General features: G+C 39.9%; 1 protein-coding gene across 1 annotated transcript in view; it reads left to right on the top strand.

The window, feature by feature from the left end:
- Window positions 1-24,386, top strand: part of fam171a1 (family with sequence similarity 171 member A1) — a 170,983-nt gene that overhangs the window by 15,264 nt on the left and 131,333 nt on the right. The gene's annotated exons all lie outside the window — the stretch shown is intronic.

Genomic DNA, 24,386 nt, shown 5'->3' with positions numbered 1-24,386 from the left:
AAACCTTTTCATAATTGAAAGACATCTATTGGGTCAAGATTAAAATCTATTTCAAGAGAAAAGTGAACCCAGCCTATTGATCCTTCATGGATACCCATGCCAACATATATCTTCTGGTATCATTTTTATAAACCATCCCCACACCTTTGCCAATATCCTTTCTGTCATGTGGCAACCAGAACCACATGCAGTATTCTTCAAAGTGTGCCAAATCAAAGTTCAATACAGATTTAACATCACGTTTCTAATAATCAGTTCTATCCCAATAGAAATAAAAGGTTATGCTTGGTTTCAATTTTTGTGTCTTTATTTAACATGACACAACAGTTACTGATTGATATGTTTATTCCTGTGATTGGTGTCGTGAAATTCCTTTGATCCTCTTCCCCACCTAGAGTATTTGTACCTCTCAATTAGTAATTTGCCTTCCAATCAATGTAATATCTCACATTTATCTATATTGAACGTGATTTATTTGTTAATACCGCAAGTTTATGAATTTGTTTTTTCTTCTGTAATGTGCCCTCAGTATTTACTGTCCATTTCCATCTCTTTGCTTCAACCCCAGCCAGGTGTCATTTGCAAATTTAGAGATTGTTTTTGTTCCAAAATCCAAATCTTTAATGTAAATCTTGAGCAGCAGTCATTCCATGCACTGATTCTTGTGGAATATCACTTCCTGCATTGTACCACTCGAAATAACTACCCTTTATTTCCACTCTCTGCCTTCTTTTCTGGCTTGAAGACAGCTAACAATCCATTCTGCCACATATTGCTTAGCTGCCCACTGTTTCACATTTTTACCGTCTCTATCAAATGAAGATACCTATGACTATGCAGCTCTCCATCAGTGCTTCACAAGCATCATTGTAGCTTAAATCTGAAGTCTTAGGATAGAGTTTCATATTATGAAATATCAATGCCAATCCAACACTGTTCAAGACTATGTTTTTAAAAACTATGAAAAATTTGTTTAATAATCAAGTACTTTATATTTTCTAATCAACCTGTCCAGAAATGTTATTGCACACTTCTGTGTAGCAGGTAGAGCATGAAAATAGGCCTCCTCTCCTAGAGGTAGGGACACGACCACTGCACCACGAAAACCTTTAATAATCACATGCTAGTTTAATACTGCTGATTCTTTTAATCTGAAATGCATATTCTTTTGTCTGCACTGCTTTGCTGAAAGCAGACCCAGTTTTAGAGCTACAGATTGGTTAGGCACTATAATTGACCTTCATGTTTGTAGGTTAAAATTTTTATTGATATGGATTTGTATATATTAGAGTGAAGGACAAATATGAATGTTAGGTGAGAAATGCAGGTAGAAATATTAAAGGACAGCATCAAATTGGAAGAAAAATCATACGATTTGGCAATAATTCGTAGTAAGTGAGAGTATTTGGAAAGTTTTAAAACCGACAAAGGATGACCAAAAATAATTTAGGGAGAAGATAAACTTTGACATTAAACATGCAGGTAATTTCAAGATGGACAGTGAGAACCTTTTTAAATAAAGAGAAGAGAGAAGCCAAAGTGAGCGTACGACCCTGAGTGAATTAGGCTGGAGAAAATATGATAATGAAGTTAATGGGACTTATTGGTCTTTAGCTCTCTGAATCTAATGGGATGCGATCTAGAATATTAAAGGAAGAAGCTACAGAGATTGTAGTAGTGTTCCAGGAATCCTTAGATGCTGAAAATATCCCAGAGGATTTGAAACTACCAAGATTACACTTTTATTTAAAAAGGAAGGAGACAAAAAACAATTAACTGTAGGCCTGTTAGCTTAATGTCTGTTTTTGTGAAAATGTTAGAGTCTATTATAAAAGATGTAACAGCAGAACATTTGGAAATACAAAATATGATCCAGCAGAGTCAACATGACTTCATGAAGGGGAAATCATGCCTGACAAACTTAGTAGAATTCTTTGAGTAGGTAACAAACAAGATTGATAAATGGCAAGCACAGTGTGTGATATAAAAGCCGAAAGAACTGTGGATGCTGTAAATCAAAAACAAAAACAGAAATTGCTGGAACAGCTCAGCTGGTCTGGCAGCATCTGTGAAGAGAAATCAGAGTTAACGTTTCGGGTTTGGTGACCCTTAGAATTCAGAACTGTTCTGAGGAAGGGTCACCGGACCCGAAACGTTAACTCTGATTTCTCTTCACAGATACTGCCAGATCAGCTGAGCTTTTCCAGAAACTTCTGTTTTTGTACTGTATGTAACATATTTGGATTTTCAGAAGGAGTTTGATAAGGTGCCACACATTAGGCTACATAATAAGATTAGAGCCCATGGTGTTGGACATAGTACAGTGACATGGATGGAGGACTGGCTAACTATTAGAACTATTAGAACACAAGGAGTTGGGATAAGGGAAGCATAGTTAGGATGGCAATCTGTAACAAGTTGTGTGCCAAATGGATCAATGCTGGGACAACAATTATTTACACTAATGTCTTAGATGAAGAAATTGAATGTACAATAGCCAAAAAAACATTGGCAGGCTAGTGGTGATGATGACAGGAGTCTGCACGGGGATATAGACAGGTTAAGTGAGTAGGCAAAGACTTGGCAGATGGAATAATATGTGGGGAAATGTAAGGTTATGCATTTTGTCAGGAAGAGCAGAAGAACAGAACAGTATTTAAATGGAGAAAGACTGCAGAAAACTACAGAACAAAGGCATTTGGGGCTCCTTGTGGGAATCACAAAAATCTAACATTCATTCAATGGGTCATAAACAAATGGAATGTGGCCTTTGTTTCAATGGAGTATAAAAGTAGTGACATTTTGCTTAAACTCTACAAGGCAGTAGTTAGACCACAGTTGGATGACTGTGAACATTTGGGGCCCCTTTTTAAGGAAGGATATATTAGCACTGAGGCAGTCCAGACAATGTTCAATGGCTTGATACCAGTGTGCCTTATGAGGAGAGGTAGTGTAGATTGGACTCCTATTCATTGAAATTTAGAAGAATTAGAAGCACTTTTATTAAAACATACAAATTCTTAGGGGACCTGACAGGTTAAATGTGTCATGGTTGTTATCCCCTTGTAGGAGAGTCTTGGCTCAGAGGGCATAACCTCAGTTTAAGGTGTCACACATTTAAGATGAAGGTGAGGGGAATTTTTTTTCTCAGAGGGCAGTGAATCTGTGGTATTCTTTGCTGCAAGGGGCTGTTGTATGGCAGTGTCATTAAGTATATTCAAGGATGAGATAGATTTTTAATTAGTAAGCGAATCAAGGATTATGGAGAAAGGGCAGGAAAGTGGAGTTGAGGGTTATCAGGTCAGCCATGAATGACAGAGCAGACGTGATTGGCTGAATGGCCTACTTTTGCTCCTGTGGATGGCCTTATGGTCTTACATTGGTGAAATGAAATCCTGTTCTACAGGAATGGGGAAAAAAGAGACTGGTTAAAGTGTGCAATTTGGTAAAATTTTGTTACTGATGTTTCGACTTCCTCAATCTTCAAGACCAGTAATTTAGCTATTCAGGGGTTGAAAGTAGTGAATCTAGTCATTGTGATGTAGAGTAGTGTATTTCTGGGACTAATTAATCGGGTCTATTCCTGACCCATTTTCCCATTTATTTTGAATATTCCATCCAATTGTGCCTGTCTGACAGTCAGTCTGCTACTTATTATCAATCTGTGTTTAAAATCAACATTTTACTCTTTGGGGAGCTACATCTTGTGCATTGATCGTGGATGTCTTCTCTCATTTTCTGTTGAAATATACAGGGTTAGCCTTATAAAGGATTATCCCTGATGGCTACATACAGTATTGACATTCTAAATACAGGAGAATTAAATTAAGGAGGTTTTTTGTTAATTTTAATCATTTGATTCCAAAATTGATTATTTTCCTAAGTCACTTAATTTTGGCAAATTATTTTTAAACATTCCCTACCCACGCTCCATAATAGTTTTGTGCAACTAGACTGCTTTTTTAACTTGTGCCTGTTTGACTCAACATTCATAATGTGCATGATGTACAATAATTTACCTTAAAAGTTAATGATTTGAGGAATGAACTTGCAATTGTTTCACAATTTGTGCTTGACTGAGTTTTTCAAATTAGCTGCAAGTGTAAAAGGTAAAGTCACCACAGTCCTACTAGACCAGAGAGCTGTTCTCTCATTAGAGACAGGCAACCGGTGTTAGTTATAACCTGAAGGTCACCCCAACCTTATGTGAGAGGGGATGTTGTGTCCTTTACGGTAACCTCAGGCAGTGTAAGAATTGAAACCATGCTGTTACCACTACTTTGCATTGCAAACTGACCATCCAGTCAACTGAGCTAACTGACCTTCCTTCTAAAAGTGTATCACTGAGAACTACGTGACATGCCAATTATATGACAATCTTGTTTCGCTGTTACAGAGGCTTAGATCCAAGAACTAGTTCACCTGCCTTTCTCAGAATGAGGATTATTTGCTTTTATATAATTTTATAAAGTGCATGATGTTACATAAAGACAATTATGATTTTTGTCTGCATAGTCCATTACTTGATTTAGCGCCGTGTTTAAACAGCAAAATCTGATTTTTGAATGACAAGGAGTAGACAAAAGCAAAATGCTACAGATTCTGGAAATCTAAAATTAAAAGCAGAAAATGGGGGAAAACATCAGCAAGCCAGGCATTATTGTGAATTCTGAGAAACAGAGTTAACATTTCAAGTTTTTCAGGGCATCTTAAAATCAGCAGGCCTTGCAAGGCAGCTGAGTATGAAATGTTAACTCTCCTTTCTCCATGGATGCTAGCAAACCTGCTGACTATTTCAGTAATATTTTGTTTTTTTCTCCTAAACGAGTTGATCTTTTAAAGTTGAAAGCACCAGATTAGCTTGGTTCCAATTTAAATCGCACACTCCAATATTTTTTAAAACAAATGTTATTTTCAAAAACCACTTGTACTTCTGTTCATCCCAGATGTCCTCGTTTTTCAAGGACTGCAACTTCCCCTCCACTGTGGTCAAAAATGCCCTTGACCGTGTCTCTCGCATTTCCCGCAACTCATCCCTCACACCCCCTCCCCACAGTAACAACCAAAACAGAATCCCCCTCGTCCTCACGTAGCACCCCACCAACCTCCAGATCCAACGCATCATCCTCCAATACTTCCGCCATCTGCAATCCGACCCCACCACCAAAGACATTTTTCCCTCCCCACCCTTATCTGCTTTCCGGAGGGACCACTCTCTCCGAGACTCCCTTGTCCGCTCCACACTCCCCACCAGCCCCACCACACCCGGCACTTTTCCCTGCAACTGCAGGAAGTGCTACACCTGCCCCTACACCTCCCCCCTCACACCCATCCCAGGCCCTAAGAAGACCTTCCACATCAAGCAGATTTTCACCTGCACATCTGCTAATGTGGTCTACTGTATCCGCTGTTCCCGTTGTGGCCTCCTCTACATCGGGGAAACCAAATGGAGGCTTGGGGACTGCTTTGTGGAACACCTGCGCTCAGTTCGCACCAAACACCTGCACCTCCCAGTTGCGAACCATTTCAACTCCCCCTCCCACTCCTTGGACGACATGTCAATCCTGGGCCTCCTGCAGTGCCACAGCGATGCCACCCGAAGGTTGCAGAAACAGCATCTCATATTTCGCTTGGGAAACCTGCAGCCCAATGGTATCAATGTGGACTTCACAAGCTTCAAAATCTCCCCACCCCCGACCGCATCCCAAAACCAGCCCAGCTCAAACCCGCCTCCCTAACCTGTCTTCCCACCTATCCACTCCTCCCACCTCAAGTCCCATCCCCATCTCCTACCTACTAGCTTCATCCCACCCCCTTGACCTGTCCGTCCTCCCTGGACTGACCTATCCCCTCCCTAACTCCCCACCTACACTCACCTTTACTGGCTCCAACCCCGCCTCCTTGACCTGTCTGTCTCCTCTCCATCTACCTTCTCCTTTATCCATCTTCTATCCACCTCCTCCTTTCTCCCTATTTATTTCAGAATCCCCTTCCCCTCCCCCATTTCTGAAGAAGGGTCTAGACCCAAAACGTCAACTTTCCTGCTCCTCTGATGCTGCTTAGCCTGCTGTGTTCATCCAGCTCTACACCTTGTTATCTCAGATTCTCCAGCATTGGCAGTTCCTACTATCTCTGTATTTCTGTTTATGTTTTATCATTAGTCTGAAAGAAATAATGTTCTTCAGTTTAAAAGAAAATGGTATCCCAGTAAATAAATTGGAATGCTTGCAAATGTCTTGCTGTATAAAATGTGTTGTACATTCATTGGGCAAAGGGGGAGAAAAAGCTTGCATTAATCTCTTTAATCCCCTCTGTCTGTGCCAAATTTCCTTAAGTCAATGAATTTATGTATTACTGCTGATTTTAAAAAGGTACAGTTTTATACATCATACACACAGTTTTGGTACTATGTTGGGTTAGTTTATCTAATAGAGGTTTCATGTATTCAATAGGTTTGGACCATAAATAGTTTACTATATGCTGGTTTGAAAATGTATTGCTGTTCATTCATTTGTTGCTGGGTCAGTATCCTGAAACTACCTTCCTAAAAGCGCAACGGGTGTGCCTATATTTAATGGACTGCAGAGATTCAGGAAGCTCAGCACCACCTTCTTAAGGGCAATTAGGAATGGGCAACAATTGCTGGCTCGTTCAGCGAAGCCCACATTCCCTTAATGGATTTTAAGATAACATATTTAGGAGCTTGTGGAGATGGTGCTGCAGTGATAATATCACCAGACCAGAAATCTAGAAGCTCCAGGCTAATGTGTTCTGGACATGGGTTTGAATCCCACCATGGCCAGTGGTGAAATTTGTTATGTGTATTCACAGTAGGCTCTGTCTCTTTCACTCTAAAAGTAAGTTATTGAGTAGAATGGGAAGTTGTATTTGAGCTTCCTTTCCACCAACGGTCCTGATGGTGCTAATCTACATAACAATGAAGTAGATCCCTGAAAATTAGGGGTGTTGAATAATAAATGCTGTTTAAATAATTGTCCTCTTGAAAGCCTCAATGGAACATGCCTCCACCACATTTCCAGGAAATGCCTTCCAGACTTGAACCATTCAAATGTTTTTTTTTGTTTGACATCACTTTTACACCTTTACCAAACCAGTTTCAATCTGTGCCCTCTCACTCTTCATCATAGAATCCTTGCAGTGTGGAAAAAGGTTCGTTGGCCCAACAAGTCCACACCGACCCTCAGAGCATCCCACCCAGATCCAACCCCTATAACCCACCTAATCTACACATCCCTAAACACTACGGGCTATTTAGCATGGCCAATCCACCTAGCCTGCACATCTTTGGACTGTGGGAGGAAACTGGAGCATCCAGAGGAAACCCACACAGATATGGAGAGAATGTGCAAACTCCACACAGTTGCCTGAGGGTAGAGTCGAACCCCCAGGTCCCTGGTGCTGTGAGGCAGCAGTGCTAACCACTGAGCCACCATGCCGCCCCTACAACATTTTATAACATTGTTGGAGGGGGGAGTGGATTTAAATTCTTGTTTGGATTTCACAAGTTGGTAATGATATTACTGACTTCCATTTGCAGGGAGGTGTTATGTTTTACTACAGTTGCGAGTAGCCTTCAACTGATGAAATGTGGGAGTAAATTTATTTTGCACCTTTTTTATTTTGCTTATCAAGATACATATTATAGAAAGGATAAAATAGATATAAAGCCTCTGACATTGCTATATGGACCTCAGTACTGAACACAGTAGAGTCATACAGCACGGAAACAAGTTGGTTCAACTTGTCCAGTATCTTAAACTGAACTCGTCCCATTTGCCTGTATTTGGCATATATCCCTTTAAACCTTTTGTGTTCATGTGCCTGTCCAAATTTCTTATGGGCATTTCTTATTTTCAATTACTCAGTGACATAATAGACTTGCTGCAGTGCTGTGGGAAATCACTTCTGGTCAGGGAAGTGGAAGCAAAGACACAGTCACTGATAAAATTAGGAGGAAAGGTTCCATCAATGTATACAGTTATGAAAGGAAAATAGGTTAATATAAAAATATTAATATAAAAAGGTAGATTTATTGTCACATTTACTGAAATACAGTGAAAAGCTTTGTTTACAAGTACAGGCAGATCACAGCAAGCAAAGGATGTACAGATCAAAAAGACTTAGAGGCATACATGTTACATTGCAGGTTAAATTATTTGAGGCTAGAGTCCATTCAACAGTCTGATAACAGCCGGGAAGAAGCTGTTCCTGGACATGCTCGCGCGTGTGTTCAGGCTTCTGTATCTTCTGCCTGACAGAAGAGGTTGTGGAAGGTGTGCGTTGGGTCTTTGATGATGTTGGCTGCCTTTCCGCGACAGCAAGCCATGTAAATAGAGTCCATGGATGGAAGGCTGGCCTCCGTGATGGTCTGGGCTGTGCACACCACCTCTGTAGTTTCTTATGGTCCTGGGCAGAGCAGTTACCATACCAGGCCGTTATGCACCTGGATACTATGCTTCAATGATGCATCTGCAGAAGTTGGTGACGGACCTTACGGACATGCCAAATTCCCTAAGCTGCCTGAGGAAGAGGTGTTGTTGTGCCTTCATGACTGTTGCATTTATGTGGGAAGTCCAGGAAAGGTTATCTGTTATCATCACTCCAAGGAACTTGATGCTGTTCACTCTCTCAACCTCCATTCCGTTGATTTAGATGGGGGCATGTTCTCCTCCTTTCTTTCTGAAGTCGATGATCGGTTCTTTAGTTTTGCCGATGTCGAGAGACAGATTGTTCTCATTGTACCACATCACCAAGCCCTCTATCTCCCTTCTGTAGTTTGACTCATCGTTGTTAGATATCCATCCCCCTACTTGGTGTCGTCAGCAAACTTGTAGATGGCGTTCGTTCAGAATTTGGCCACACAGTTGTAGATGTAAAGGGAGTACAGTATGGGGCTGAGGACGCAAAGACGGTGCAAAGCTGGAACATTGCCTCAGCAACTTTCCAGCTAACATTAGATGGTATGCTTTTCTCAAGGGGCAAGCTCGGGCTGTGTTGAATTTTGGATGTTGTCTTTCTTAAATTTCAAAATGGCATGCATTCTTCCCTGCAATGGCTACATGAACTGAGATGCACAAAAAAAAGGTGCAGTGGTTGTTAATGTTATAGTTTAGGAGTGGCGAGTAACTATCAGCAGATGGTCTCTCCGTTCCAGATCAGCATCCAACTCCATGACTAACCTGACATTTAACCGTGCAGCTGTAGCTATGCCACAAATGATTGAATAGGTAAGACTCCAGGGGAGCAAACGCTTTATCATTTGATCTGTATCAAAAAACGTTGGTTCATTCTAATTCCTCATGGTGTATATGAGGCTGGATCTTTCATATGACTGGCTCCTGCTTTCTAATTTGAATGTAGGAGCGGGAGTGAAAGATTTTCATTCCTGACAATGGAGTGATTTCTCCACTCTGTGAAATGAGAGAGCGTAAATGATAATATGTGTAATTTTGAGGTTCATGTGGTATGGATCTATTTCCCATTTAACAGTTTGGCCGAAACTCAAAGTAAAGGTAGGTCTTGTGAAATTTGTATGCACTGAAAGTTTCTTTTTGCTCTGTTACCACCATAACAGTATAAATTTATTTTGTCCCTGTTGGGTACATCTTACTATTTTTTGCAAAGAAATAGAAAGACCCGCTTCATTTTGAAGGATGAGATTCCAGAGTATTTAGAAATACATGGTAAAATAGGGCTGAGTCAGCACGGCTTTGTCAAGGGGACATCATGCCTGACAAATCTGTTAGAATTCTTCGAGGAGGTAATGAGCAAGTTAGACAAAGGAAAGCCATTGGACGTGATCTATTTGGATTTGCAGAAGGCCTTTGACAAGGAGCTACACAGGACTCTGTTAAATAAGATAAGAGACCATATTGTCAGGGGCAAGGTACTGCCATGGATAGAGGATTGGCTGACTGGCAGAAGGCAGAGAGTGGGGATAGAGGGATCTTTTTTGGGATGGAAGCCAGTGAATAGTGGCGTTCCATAGGGGTCTGTGTTGGGACCACAACTTTTCACATGATACATTAACGATCTGGATGAAGGAACTCGAGGCATTGTTGCTAAGTTTGCAGTTGACGCAAAAATAGGTGGAGGAGCAGATGGTGTTGAGGAACTGGGGAAGCTGCAGAAGAACTTGGATAGGCTAGGAGAGTGCACAATGTAGTGGCAGATGGAATACAGTGTAGGAAAGTGCAAGGTGATGAACTTTTTGGTAAGAAGAAAAGAGGCTTATATTATTTTCCAAATTGAAAAGTCTTGGAAATCTGAAGCATAAAGGGACTTAAGAGAATCCGAAGGTTATCCTGCAAATTCAATCAGCAGTAAGGAAGCCCAGTACAATGTTAGCATTCATTTCAACAGGTTAGAATACAAAAGCAGTGATGTACTGCTGAGGCTGTACAAGGCTCTGATCAGACCGCATCTGTAATATTGTGAGCAGTTTTGGGCCTGTTATCTAAGTAAGGATGTGCTAGCATTGGAGGGAGTCCAGAAGAGATTCACAAGAATGATCCCAGAAATTAAGGGCTTTTCATATGAGGAGTAGTTGAGGACTCTGGGATTGTACTTTTAGAACGATGAGGGAGGATTGATTGAAAGTTACAGAATACTGAGAGACTTTGATAGAGTGGAGAAAAGAGTGGCGAAGATGTTTCCACTAGTTGGAGAGACTAGGACCGGAGCATAGCCACAGAGTGAAGGGATGACCCTTTAGAACTGACATGAGGAAGGATGTCTTTAGCCAGAGGGTGGTGAATCAGTGGAACCCATTGACACAGAAGGTAGTGGAGGCTAATTCAGTGAGTGTATTTAAGACAGGGATAGGTTCTTGATTCGTAAGGAGATCAAAGGTTACAGGGAGCTGGCAGGAGAATTGGGTTGAGAAACATTTCAGCCACGATTGAATGGCGGAGTAGACTTGATGGGCCAAATGGCCTAATTCTGCTCCGATACCTTATGGTCCCAAATAAAGTCACATGATAAAATATTTGTTCATGTTGAAGGGCTGCATTTTGTGGAATCATGCATATTTAGTGATAGAATTCTTTGAGGTGGTAACAAGCAAGTTAAACACAAGCTGTACTAGTGATGTTGGGTTAGTCATAGAATTGGTGCTGGATTAAAAGCTGAGATGGGTCATCTGCAGGCATTTTCAAGTTAGCCATGAACTCTAGCATTTTGTGCTAAACTCTATTCATCATGACCCTCTTAGAACTTTGTTGATTCAAATGAACTTTTTCCAAAATGCATACGAGGTTCTGAACTGTAGTATAAATAAATTCTAAGGATCTTTTGTTCTCTTCGTCCTCCTCCAGTCCCCCGCCCAGAAAAAGCAAATTGGCCTGTTTTGTGATCTGTAATTGATAGGAACCTTGGATTGACCCTGTGAATACTAATTGGCAGTGATTCAGGCTTTCAGGCTGGTAGAAGACTTTGGTGAAGCATTTGTGCGTTGAACTGTTAAGCAACAGAGATTCGCAGGTAGACCTTTGTGTTATCGACTCAATTCCCTTGTTGTTCAAATAGCACGATAAATGTGTGACTTGCTTTTTCATAGATGGTAAATAGTAATAGTTCCAATACTGTAGAATGATTTTCACTCCATAGAGAAGCCATAAATGTGTTTTCTATTTTTGTTTATAGTTTTGGCATAAATTTCAAAACCATAAAATGTCTGGGCGCTCTGATTTTGTTTTTCAAACATCCTGTGGGGCAGCATTTAAATACCAGATGTTGCAATTTTTCTAAAAAAAAATTTGTAATCCTCATACGTGCAAAATCTGTGTTATCACTTGGAAGGTTGGGAGAGAAGCTGGGAGAATAAAAATAATTTGAGTCCAAACTTGCCCCTTTTTTAAGATCATTTCAGTTTAAAGATAGTTGACATTTTCACATTTGTTTCTGTAATATTTGTTCAACCTTACTGACTTTTTTAATCACAGTTTTACACGTGTAATGCTTCCTGTGCACATTATTGAGTGATCTCTTTTCAGTGTACCTTCTTGCAGCATTAGGTATGTGGTGTTTTCTTTGCGATTTAATTTTTGTGACTTTAACATTCTATTTGTTTAGCTTTGTAAGCTGGTGACCGTAAGGTAAAACCTTTAACATGCTTGTCATTGAACATTCAAAAAAAAATTCTCCTCACATTAATAAAGTAAAATTTGCTTTTTATAAGCTCAGCTTTTTATGCATAATTGCAATGAACAGAATCATCCTATTACAGTGCAACTTCCTTTGGTTATCCTGCTGCAATTTCTTTTTTTGTAGCTGTCTATTGTCTGTTTTGATCCATGTTTTATAATTGTTTTATATATAAATGGATTGTATGTATTTACCCAATTAATGAAAAATTAGGTGCAAGATGTTCCAACTGAGAATAGGAAGGTTTAATGCAGCCATCATGAAAATATTGAAGATGAATTAAATCCATGCAGTTACTCAAACCAGGTAAAGAAAATAGAATCAGAAATTGTTTACATATGATAGCTAAAATATTAAGACTTGATAATAATGAATATTCCCATGAGCAAGCCTTGGCTCCTACAAAGCAAGCTGTGACCTATGTGCACAATATCTAGTAATGTTTTAATGCCTGGAGTTGAACAGAACTTTCTTGTTACTGTAATTCACTCACCAGGATTGACAGAAGCCCTCTTTTGTATTTTCATTGCTTTCAGATAGTGAAAGAAGAATACACGATCTTGTGGATAGTTTGACTTGAGCTATAAAATGTGAATACGTTTAAGTATATCCAAACATCGACGAAGGAGATTTTCTGTTTGTGAACAAAAAACCTGAAATGCATCATTGGGTTCATGAAATTTGCAAAAATTTGGCAAATGGAATATAATGTGGAAAAATGTGAGGTTTTGTATTTTGGGAGGAAGAACAGAGAAGCTAAATATTATTTAAATGGGAAAGGACTGCAGAAAGCTACAGAACATAGGGATTTGGGAGTCTCGTAAATGAATCACAAAATGCTAGCATAATTAAGTAAAAGGGAAGCAAATGGAATTTGGCCTATATTTCAAATGGAATGGAGTATAAAAGTAAGGAGATTTGGTTAAAGATTTACAGGGCAGGCCACAACTGAATACTGTGAACAGTTTTGGGTCCCTTGTCTAAGGAAAGATATACTGGCATTGAGGCAGTCTAGCGAAAGTTCACGAGGCTGATACTTTTTCTGAAGGAAAAGTCTTATGAGAGGTTGAGTAGCTTGGGCCTGTACTCATTGGAGTTTAGAAGAATGGAGGTGATCTTAAAGCATACAAAATTCTCAGAGACTTAATAGGATAAATGCGGAGAGGCTGTTTCCCCTTGTAGGAGAGTCTAGGAGCAGTGGTCATCATTTCAGAATAAGAGTCACATGTTTAAGACAGTAACGTGAGGAATTTCTTCTCTCAGTGCATATTGGTTATCATGGAGGTTCATTTGGCCATTAAGAAGACAAATGTAATTTTAAGGTTCATTTCAAGGGGGCAAGAATACTGCTGTGGCTGTATAAGGCTCCAGTCAGCCTGCATTTGGAATATTGTAAGCAGTTTTGGGCCTCTTATCTAAGGAAGGATGCTCTGGCATTGACGAGGATCCCGAGGAGGTTTGCAAGAATAATCCCAGGAATGAAGGGGATGTCATATGAGGACTCTACGTCTGTATTCGATAGAGTTTACAAGAATGAGAGGAGATCTGATCGAAACTTGCAGAATACTGAGAGGCCTGGGCAGTCTGGATGTGGAAAAGATGTTCCAACTAGTTGGAGAGACTAGGACCTGAGGGCACAACCTCAGAGTGAAAGGACGATCTTTTAGAACTGAGATGAGGAGGCATTTCTTCAGTCAGAGGGTGGTGAATCTGTGGAGCTCTTTGCCACATAAAATTGCAGAGGCCAAGTCACTGAATGTATTTAAGACAGTGATAGATAAGGTCTTGATTTGCAAGGGGAACAGGGTTTATGGAAAGAAAAGAGGATAAAGAGTTTGAGAAACGTATCAGCCATGATTAAATGGTGGAGCAGACTTGATGGGATGAATAGCCTAATTCTGCTCCTATGTCTTATGGTCTTGTTGTGAATCCGGAATTCTTTACCACAGAGGGCTATTGACGCTAGTTTGATAAATGTTCTCAATTCTGAGGTAGACAGATTTCTTTAATCAATAAGGAATCAAGGGTTATAGGGCAATGGTAGGAAGGTCTTAGAATCATGATCATGGAATCCGTACAGTGCAGAATGAGGCCATTCAGCTCATCAAATCCACACTGACCCTCCAAAGAGCATCCCACCCTATCGCATAAACACCATATTTACCATGGCTAATCCACCTAGCCTGCACATCCCTGGACAGTTTAGAGCAATTTAGCATGGCCAATCCATCTGACCTGCACGGAACAACATTCAAACTCCACACAGAGACTCACTCAAGGCTGGAATTGAACCCAGGTACCTGGCATTGTGAGGCAGCAGTGCTAACCACTGTGCTGACCTAAAGTGGAGTTAAGAATTATTGGATTAGCCAGGACCTCATTGAATGGCGAAGTAGACTTCATAAGCTGAATTACCTACTTCTGCTCCTACGTCTTATGGTCTCATCATACCAAGTGATGTTTCAGTAGCTTTCCTAATAATACTAAACTTTGACTGGTAATTAAGTTGTCAATTTTTCAATGAAAACCATTAGTCTCCATGGAGTCTTTTAGTGTTCTACTCCACATCAAGAGAACCAGAAGAATAAGGACTTTTTGCTGAATGGTGTCAGAAATCCCTTGACATTCAAACTGGGAGACAGGATATTAAATGGACATTATTGACCATTTTAACATCTGTAGTATTTAAAGAATGTAATTGCATCTACTGGTGTTCATGAAGGAACTGGTGGTCCTTCATTTGAGCAAGTTTAAATTTCTGACCCTTGCATGAACTACAAGACTTTGCCTTGTGAGTTGAATAATATATCTTGATTAAAATTCAGACCAAATTAAATGTAAGCTGTCTGTTTCGATGGATCTGTAGGAAAGCTGTGATCACACTGGACTGAACCCTGTGGGAAAAATCACTGCACCCAAAAATATTGGGACTGATCCTTGCGTTTGTGCTGCCACTGTCCTTCTTTCTCTTCTCTTCCTGACATGTCCAAGGTGAAAGTCAGTTACATTAACTATTTCCCAGGCATCCATGCCAGTGTGAAAGTAAATACATCCTTGATTGAGGTATTTGGAGGTGTGTGGGCAGAGGGAATGGAAGATGTGGCATTGATGAACTGCTGGTGCAAACAAACCAGTACGACTTGGGATAGTTTGTTCTGTGAACAATCCGACGTCTTCTAAGTGTGTGGATTTTTCAGAGATTACAAGTGATCTTCCAGGTGGATGAACACCCCAGAGACCCTCCTCCAAACTTGTGCATGGATCTTTTCCAATGTTCAGATTGCTGGGTACCTATGAGATGAAAACTGTGGAATGCCTTCCCACTCACTTCATCTCCTTCTGTGAGTTCTGGCTCAGCAGGTGGCACACTGCAGGTCTTGAGCACAAAAATCAAAAGCTGACATTCTAGTGCAGTAATGAAGCAGCGTTATACTGTCAGACATGCTTTCTTTTAGATAAGACATTAAAGCCAAAGTCCCAACTGCCTGCTGAGGTAAATAAAAGATCCTATGGCACAATTTTAAAGAGGTGCACAAAAATTACCCCAGTATTTTGACCAAAATTTATCCTTCAGTCAACATCACGAACATGAGTTATCACATCGGTGTTTCTGGGAGTACTGAGTGACAATGAGCTACTTTTTTGAGATTACAACCCTTCACAAGTATCTCTGAGGCTCTGGCTGGAAAGCACTTTGAGGCATCCAACGATGAAAATTGCTGTATAAATACAGCCATTCTTTTTATCGTTTGACAACGTGACACGTTTTTCATGAAGCAGAGCCAGCTGTTTTCCAGGTCCTGCCAGATTGTTCCACATGTACTCAGATTCTTCCAACCCTTTTGACCATCTCATTGTGGCTCAAATATTTCATATGTACATTTCTGCCATGTTGATTAAGAGAAATCTGTCTATTTAGCATAGTAAGTGGTAAAATCAACAAAAGCGGAAATAGAAAGGAAAACAGGGTGACGTTGATATTTATGTTTGAGTTGGCCCTGAGAGTTGAATGACTCTGTGACTCTCCAGAATCCTTTAATATCCTGTGACCTGCAATTTGAGAGACCCTGGGGAGAAACTACTGCCTCACATTTATCGGATTTCTGGGAATTAGAAAAAAAAGACTAAATTATTTAAATGGAAAGTGTTTTAGTTAATCATTTACTTTTAGTTAATAATTTACCTGTACTATACACCAAATTATGATGGTTCATTGTTTATAATTTTCACATTAATTTCTTAACTTGAATAGCAGAGAGTTTGCATTAAAAACCAACTGAGCTGATAAAAAATGAATGCTTAGATGTAAAAAGTGCAAAATCTATAGTAAAATTAGAAGTTTTACATATATTTTATATGGGTTTCAAATGATAAATTAGATTGCAGTTGTCTGCTTGGCCTGGTGGTTCAGCTAACATTGAAGATGCAGTCACACTATTTCACAGAAGAGTGTCTAGGCAACATTCATCTCAAAAGATAATTTGGGCATTCATTCAGTAGCTTTATCCCAGTGTTTGCTTAGTGTGTAACAAAATATGGTATGTGATTTATATATATGTTAATGTCATCTATTTTGGATTTTTGAAATTTGAACTAGTAGCTTTTGGGCCTTCTATATGTTGGAAGGAGTTTAGTAATTAATTTGTAAGTATTTCTATAGCCGTGGTAAATGATTTTAAAATCAAATATTTGAGAGAGTCTTTCTAGAGATAAATGAGGCTTTGTTTACATTGGGGAAAGTTTACAAGCGAACAAAATAGGCAGGTATAATGCATTAGGCTTTTAGATTCTAGAACTGGTTTTAGAGAAAACACCCTTCATTGGAAGAAAGCTTTTTAGTTTCAGTTTGGGCAGTTTAGCAGAAGCCAGCAGGAGATAGAGGAACAGATATGTAGACAGATTAAAGGAGAGCATAACATGGTGTATAATTTTTATCTTTCCCGATTATTGCCTGGGACTCCCATAGTGCCAGGATCTTGGACGGGGGGGGCGGGGGGAATCTATTAGATGCATCCAAGTGGATTTCTTGAAGCAATATATAAATAGTCCAACTTAATGAAGCGGCTGTACTCGATCTGGTATTGGGGAATTAACCCGGCCATGTGATCGAAGTTTCAGCGGGGGAGTATTTTGTGAACCGGGACCATAATTCCATACGTTTTAAGAAACTTATAGATAAGAATAAGACTAGTCCTCAGGTGAAAGTATTAAATTGGGGGAAGGCTAACTATGGCAATATTAGGTATAAACTGGGGAATGTAGATTGGGGTGGCTGTTTTGAAGGTGAATTTACATCTGGTGTGTGGGAATCTTTTAAAGGCCAATTGATTAGAGTTCAGGGTCAGCATGTTCCTGTAAAAATTAAGAATAAGGGTGGCAAGAGAAATTGTGAGCTTCGTCAAAAAGAGAAAGGAGGCATACGTGAGTTTTAGGAAACTGAAGACAGACAGATTCCTCAAATCATATAAAGAAAGCAGAAAAGAACTGAAACAAGGAAGTAGGAGGGCTAAAAAACGCTTTGAAATGTCCTTGGCAAACAGGATTCAGGAAAATCCCAAGGGGTTTTATAGGTAGATAAGGAGCAAGAGGGTAGCTAGGGAAAAGTTAGGTCCACTCGAGGACAAAGGAGGAAATTTATGCATGGAGATGGAGAATGTGGTGAGGTCCTTCGCAAAAAATTTGCATCAGTATTCACAAAGGAGAAGGACACGGTGGATTGTGTCTAGAGAGGGAGATGTTGATATTTTAGGGCATATTGATATGAAAAAGGAGGTGTTGAGTGTTTTGAAATGCATTAAGGTAGACAAGTCCCCAGAACCTGATGGGATCTATCCCAGAATACTGAGGAAGGAGAGGGAGGAAATTGCTCGGGCCTTCAGCGAAACCTTTGTATCCTCATTTAGTTTTGGGGGAGGTCCCAAAGGACTGGAGAATAGCCAATGTCTTTCCTTTGTTTCAGAAGGGCAACAGGGATCATTCGGGAAATTACAGGCTGGTGAGCTTTACATCAGTGGTGGGGAAATTATTGGAGAAGGTTCCTGGAGATGTAGATTTACTTACATTTGGACTTAGTAGCAATTGACAACCTGGCTTTGTGCAGGGGAGGTTGTGCCTCACAAATGTGATTGAGTTTTTTGAGGAAGTGACAAAGATGATTGATGAGGACAGAGTGGTAGATGTTCTGTACATGGATTTTAGCAAGGCCTTTGACAAGGTCACACATGGCAGGCTGATACAAAAGGTGAAGTCACGTGGGATCAATGGTGAACTAGTAAGATGGAAGCTGAACTGGCTTGGTCATAGAAGACAGGGTAGCGATGAAAGAGTATTTTTCTAACTGGAGATCTGTGACCAGTGGTGACACAACTCTTTGATGCATTAACACACAGAGCGGTCTAAGTGGCAACACCAATGGATACGGCGGTCAAGAAAGCCTATGGCATGCTTGTCTTCATTGGTCGGGGCATAGAGTTTAATAATTGGCAAGTCATATTGCAGCAGTATAGTTAGGCCACATTTGGAATATTGTGTACATTTCTGGCTGCCGCATTACCAGAAGGATGTGGAGGCTTTGGAGAGGGTGCAGAAAAGGCTTACCTGCATTTGGAGGGTGTTAGCTGTGAGGAGAGATTGGGCAAATGATTTGTCTTCACTAGAACGTCAGAGGCTGAGGGGGCAACCTGATAGAGGTTTACAAAATTGAGAGGCGTGTATAGTTAGAGCCTTTTTCCAGGGTAGAAATGTCAGTTCCTAGGGGATGTACATTTAAAGTAAAAGGGGAGAAGCTTAAAGGAGATGTGAGAGGTAAATTTTTTTACATTGAGTAATAAGTGCCTAGAATGTGCTACCAGAGAATGTGGTGGAGGCGGATACAATAGTAACATTTAAGAGGCATCTTGACAGATATATGAAGAAGCAGGGAATAGAGGGATATGAGCAGTGTAGAAGCAAAAGGTTTTTAGTTTAGAAAGGCATCATGTCTGCACAGTTTTGGTGTGTCAACGGGCTTGTTTCTGTGCTGTACTGTTCTGTGTTCTCTTTGTTTGCAGTTTGCACCATGAGTATTGCTGGAAAAAAGGCAGCACTTTTCATCTTGCACAATTCACAACCATATCATTTATACTGTATGATGGGACAATGCCAATTGGTTGGCAAATTGTCTCTGGTCGAGACATTGCCATAGTGAATGCACCAGTTGGATGGTGACAAATAGTTAACTGCCAGCAATAGTATTAAAGACTTGTGCTCCAGAACTAATTGTGCCGTTAGCTAAGCTGTTCCAGTGGAGCTGCAACACTGTCATCGACTCAACAATATAGAAAATAGGTATTTCCTCTCCACAAAAAGCAGAACAAATACAACCTGCCAATTACTGCTTTGTTAACATCCTCTCAATCAGTAGCAAAGTGATGGAATGAGTTGTAGGCAGTTCTGTCAAGTGGCACTTGCTCAGCAATAACCTGCTCACTGATGCTTTGTTTGGATCTGCAGGAGCATTCGGCTTGAAAAGACTGTGCCTTTTTACTTTTATGAATTTTTGATTGTGGGTTGTAATAAAGAATTGTTTTAAAAACTAAGGATTGCTGAAGGATTACTGCTTTTTTTTAAAGCAGCTAACTTGACACTCATTGTAAGCACTGCTTACAGAGCTACTTGTTCAAGCAGTAACTGAAGAAGTCACTAAGAAGTTAGTGCCAAGGGTGCGTACAAATGGGAACTCAGCTGGCAACAAGTCTGTGGATTAATGGCTAGTTACCAATGGCAAAGGCCTTCTGCCCGCCAACAACTAAGTGCTTGATTCTCAGGTAGCTGAACAGCTGAAGGCCAAGAACAGGATAAGCTATCAGATGTCCACCAAATTGGGATCTTTATCTGTTCTCTCCAACAAAACCCACTTTAAGTCTGAAGAAGACCAGGTTGTTCTATCTTCAGCAGGTGCTGTAAGCTGTAACTTTAAGTAAATAAGTAAGAGACCTTCTATGTGTGAATGGGTCACTGTGCTTCTTGCAAACCCATAAAAGAACAAACAAAACTCAGTGCGAACTCAGAGAGATAAGAGCTTTTGAAGTTGGCCAAATATCATATTGTCCTCAGCTGTAATAAAGACTCATCAAACAGAAACCATCAAGAGTGTTAAAACCTCAGGAGCAGATGATAATTTTTTTCTATGCTATACCAGATGGCCTTTTTATCAAAGTAGTCCAGCAGCCAGTCTTATTTTTAATTGTAACCTGCATCTTTTTGTGTTTAAAGGGCTGGGAATTTTACTAACTTTAGACTGTGATGCTTATCTGATCTTCAAAAGCATCTACATCTCCTCCAGGAATTTTTGACTCCCAAAAAGTGGGCTGAATCACTTGGAATAGCAAAAACAGTTTTGTTTTACTGAACAGTGGCATCTGATGATAGTGCCATTTTGTGATTTCCGGCCTGTGTGATTCACACCCTGCCCCCTTCTCCCATTGGCAAAATTAAATCAGTCAAAAATTGGGGTGAAACTTCTGCATCCGGGTAGCAATGATCTCCAAAGTCGGTTCAATTCAACAAAAATACAATCCAAAGTCTATCTTTTGGACTTAACATTGTATCTCCACTTTTCTTAAAGTATGATTTTGTTTTGTAAATTTTTGTTCCAGTTAATTGTTAGTCTGAAAAGACAGTCTTTGGACTTGAAACAGTAACTCTGTTTTTCTCTCTAAAGACACTGCTGGACGTACTGAGTTTCTCCAGTATATTTTCTGTTTTTATTTCAGACTTGAAGCATCTGCAGTATTTTGCTTTTCTGTAAGTATTTTAGTCTTCTCTGCATTAGTTCATGATATACAAGCTTTGTTTGGATTGTGTGTAGTACTGAAGACTTTTTGATTTCCAGGATGAATTTGTGATGAGTTTTAACTGAAATGTTTAAAACGCTAAGAAAGACGTCAGCCTTTCTGCCCCTATGATGCTGCTTGGCCTGCTGTGTTCATCCAGCCCTGCACCTTGTTGTCTAAGACTTTTTGTGTTGTGGTTTTCATGTAGAAGATACATAAATATCCCACAATGGGGAGAGGCAATGTTTAGTTTCTGTGTTTGTAAATGATCAATATCCCTAAAAGATTAATGGACAAATTCCAATTAGACTTGGTGCAAAGGAGGAACTCATTTTAGGTTTTAGCAAAGATGCAGATCTGGATCCTTGTTCTCTTTGTTAAAGAATCCATTCACATTGAAAGATGGAGTGAATTCACTTTTTTCTGAATATTATGGGATTTTTCATTTAGAATGCTGTGGATTGCCTCAGCTGCTGTGGTGAAATGTGTTGAAGCTGTAAAGACCCAATTAGATTGTTGGATTTGGGTTAACCTGAAGACGCAGTGGGGTGGAAGTCCTAAATAAAAGGATTTTTTTTAAATGTTCCGTAGCAGCAGACCATCAAGCAGGCAAGGAAGAGACTCACAGAGCAGTATAACAGTCATCAAGTTAATACTGAGTGCACCCTTCACTTTATCAATGACTGTTCATTTTTTATATTAATACTTTACATGCTTCCCTCTGACTAACATATCAAAATATATATACTAACTTGATGGGGTAGGTACTTGGAGGATGTTCCTTCTTGTAGGGGAGACTAGAACTGGAAGCACAGGTTAAGAATAAAAGGTTTCCCTTTTCAGATAGAAATGAGGAATTTTTTTTTCTCTGAGGGTCATTAGTTGGTGGAATTCTCTTCCCTAGAAAACATTGGAAGCTGGATCATTGAAATTATTCAGAGCTGAGTTAAAGTTTTGATAGACAAGGGAATCAACCTTTATAGGGGAGGCAACAGGAAAGTTGAGTTGACGAGCTGTAATTTTATTAAATGCTGGTGCAAGCTTAAAGGGCTGAATGACTTTGTACTTCCCAATTCAAAATTCCTGTCTCACGGGAGATCTATTTACTGTATCCAGTGTTTACATTGAACTGTTCAAGCCATGTGCAGCATCAGATATGGTTTGTTATAAATTGGAGGTTGACCCTTCCCCAATAACTAAAACCGAAACACCCAGAGAGGAGCACCTTGCTTTATAATCTGTTAAGAAGGAGTTTGAAAAGTGGTATAACCTGCTTCTCAGCAACTTCTAGTGGTTAAATGAAACAAGAGCCTGACACTCACTCTACAATCAACAAGTAACAATTTATTTCTCTAATTCTAACAATGAACAAATTAACTAAACTATTAATCTATGGAATAAATCCCTTCTAACTACTAACAATTCCTGAATAAAGCAAGATTGTAATGGTATGCCATCCCAATAAATACAAGTCCCACTTATTAAAAAAAAAGCACAGACTTTAGTCTCTCAAAATTACAGCCAGATTATGTATCTTCCGGAATGCACTGTACCTCCTCCATTAAACGTTCTGTCAGGAACGCCTTCTCCATTTGAATTCTTCTGTCAGGAATATTAACTAGTTGTGCCATAGGTACCTTTGATTTAGATGGTGCTCTCTCTAAAATCTAGAGAAGGCTGTGAGATCTAGCAATTCTCTCTTGAGAGCTGTTAATTTTGGCAGATGGCAGTTAATTCTCCTGCTTTTTTTTCAACTGCCTCCTTCTTTTATATCTGTGATGGCATATCAGTTTCTTACAACAGGATTGGTCCTATGTTGTCAAAATCATCAGATTTAAATTTAATTGGTTTTTGGTCTCTAAGTGCCTGATTCCAATTGATTGGCTAAAATTAAAACTTGTCTTGATAACAAAACAAAAAAGCTAACTGTACAGCTTTTTGATATAAATGTTTCAATTCAAGGCTCCCTGGGCACCTGCAAACCCACAGACTGCTGCCCACAGGCATTTTGTTTAAATCTCTAAGCATTGAAAAAGCGCATGGTCTTTTAAAGGGACCACGCACTTCTCTTTCCGCCTCCCCGCCTCCCCACATTTTACATACGTTGATATTTTCATTTGCTGCCTTGCAATCCATATATATTGTACCCAACTTTGCAACAGGTTGTTTCTACATGTTTTGACAAACCAGAGAAAATGCAGTTGTTTTGTCATCTCCACGAGCTTATCAATTACAAATACTTAATTTTCCCATCAATTTCTATTTGTTGTACTCTTGTAACCAGTAAAAGCTGGATAAAGGCTGTTACAGTTCATCTTGTTAGGATCTTTGAAAGCAGGCAACATCTTAATGAAACGTCTCAGTACTTACTCTAAACCTTGATGAAGGAACTGTGCAGATGCAATGGGACGACACCCAGCTCTACCTCACTATCACGGGTTTCAATATTTACGTTGTCTCGTAAGTTGGCAGATTGCTTGTCCAAAGTCTAGTAATGGGAGTTAACAAACATTTTTTCCAGTTGAATATTGGAAAAACTGAAGCCATTATCTTTGACCCTCACTATCAGCTCTCTGGCAGCCCTTCAAAGCTGAACCAGAGTATTGATAGATGTCTGTGCTGTGTGTGTCTCTAAAATAAGCTTCTGATCATATCTGCAGCATCAGTAAGACCGTTCACTTCCACATCCATAACTATTGCCTGACTGTGCTCCAGCTTAAGCTTGACTGCTCCTGAAAGCCTAGTGCACGTTTGTTGTTACTACTAGAGCTTCTGGATTATTCCAATATCTCCCACCTTCCACGTAAACCTGTGCTCTTCTAAAATTTGTATCCTATCTCACCAAGATCTGTGTAAAGCTACTATGGCTCTGTCCCAGCAATGGAGATGGGGAAGAAGTATCTTGATTTTTAAAATTTGTGCTTCTGATACCCTTTCCCTCCTAGCTCTCCAGCTGTCAAAGATTTCTGTGCTCCACAAAATTTCTTATGTGGCATGCAAATAGTGTTACATAGAATCTTCCATTAGGAGGAGGATCATTGAACCCCTACAGTGTGGAAGCAGGCCATTCAGCCCATTGAGTCAATCTGACCCTCTGAAGAACATTCCATCCAATCCCTGTAAACCTGCTTTCCCCATTGATAATCCACCTAGCTTTCACATCCTTGGACTGTGGCAGGAAACTGGAGCACCCAGAGGAAACCCATACAGACATTGGGAGGATATGCAAACTCCACACTGGCAATTGTCCGAGACTGGAGTTGAACCTGTGTCCCTGGCGCTGTGAGGCAGCAGTGCTAGCCACTGTGCCATCCCATTTTCTGTTATGCTGTTTAATTTTAAAATGGCTGAGTGCAGTGATTTTGTTTTTCTCATCTGCAGTTATCCTTTTCCATCTGTCATTTTGTA

The sequence above is a fragment of the Rhincodon typus genome, chromosome 2 (genome assembly GCF_021869965.1).
Source record: "Rhincodon typus isolate 14 chromosome 2, sRhiTyp1.1, whole genome shotgun sequence".
NCBI classification, from domain to species: domain Eukaryota; kingdom Metazoa; phylum Chordata; class Chondrichthyes; order Orectolobiformes; family Rhincodontidae; genus Rhincodon; species Rhincodon typus.
This window is presented reverse-complemented; position numbering and strand designations above follow the sequence as displayed.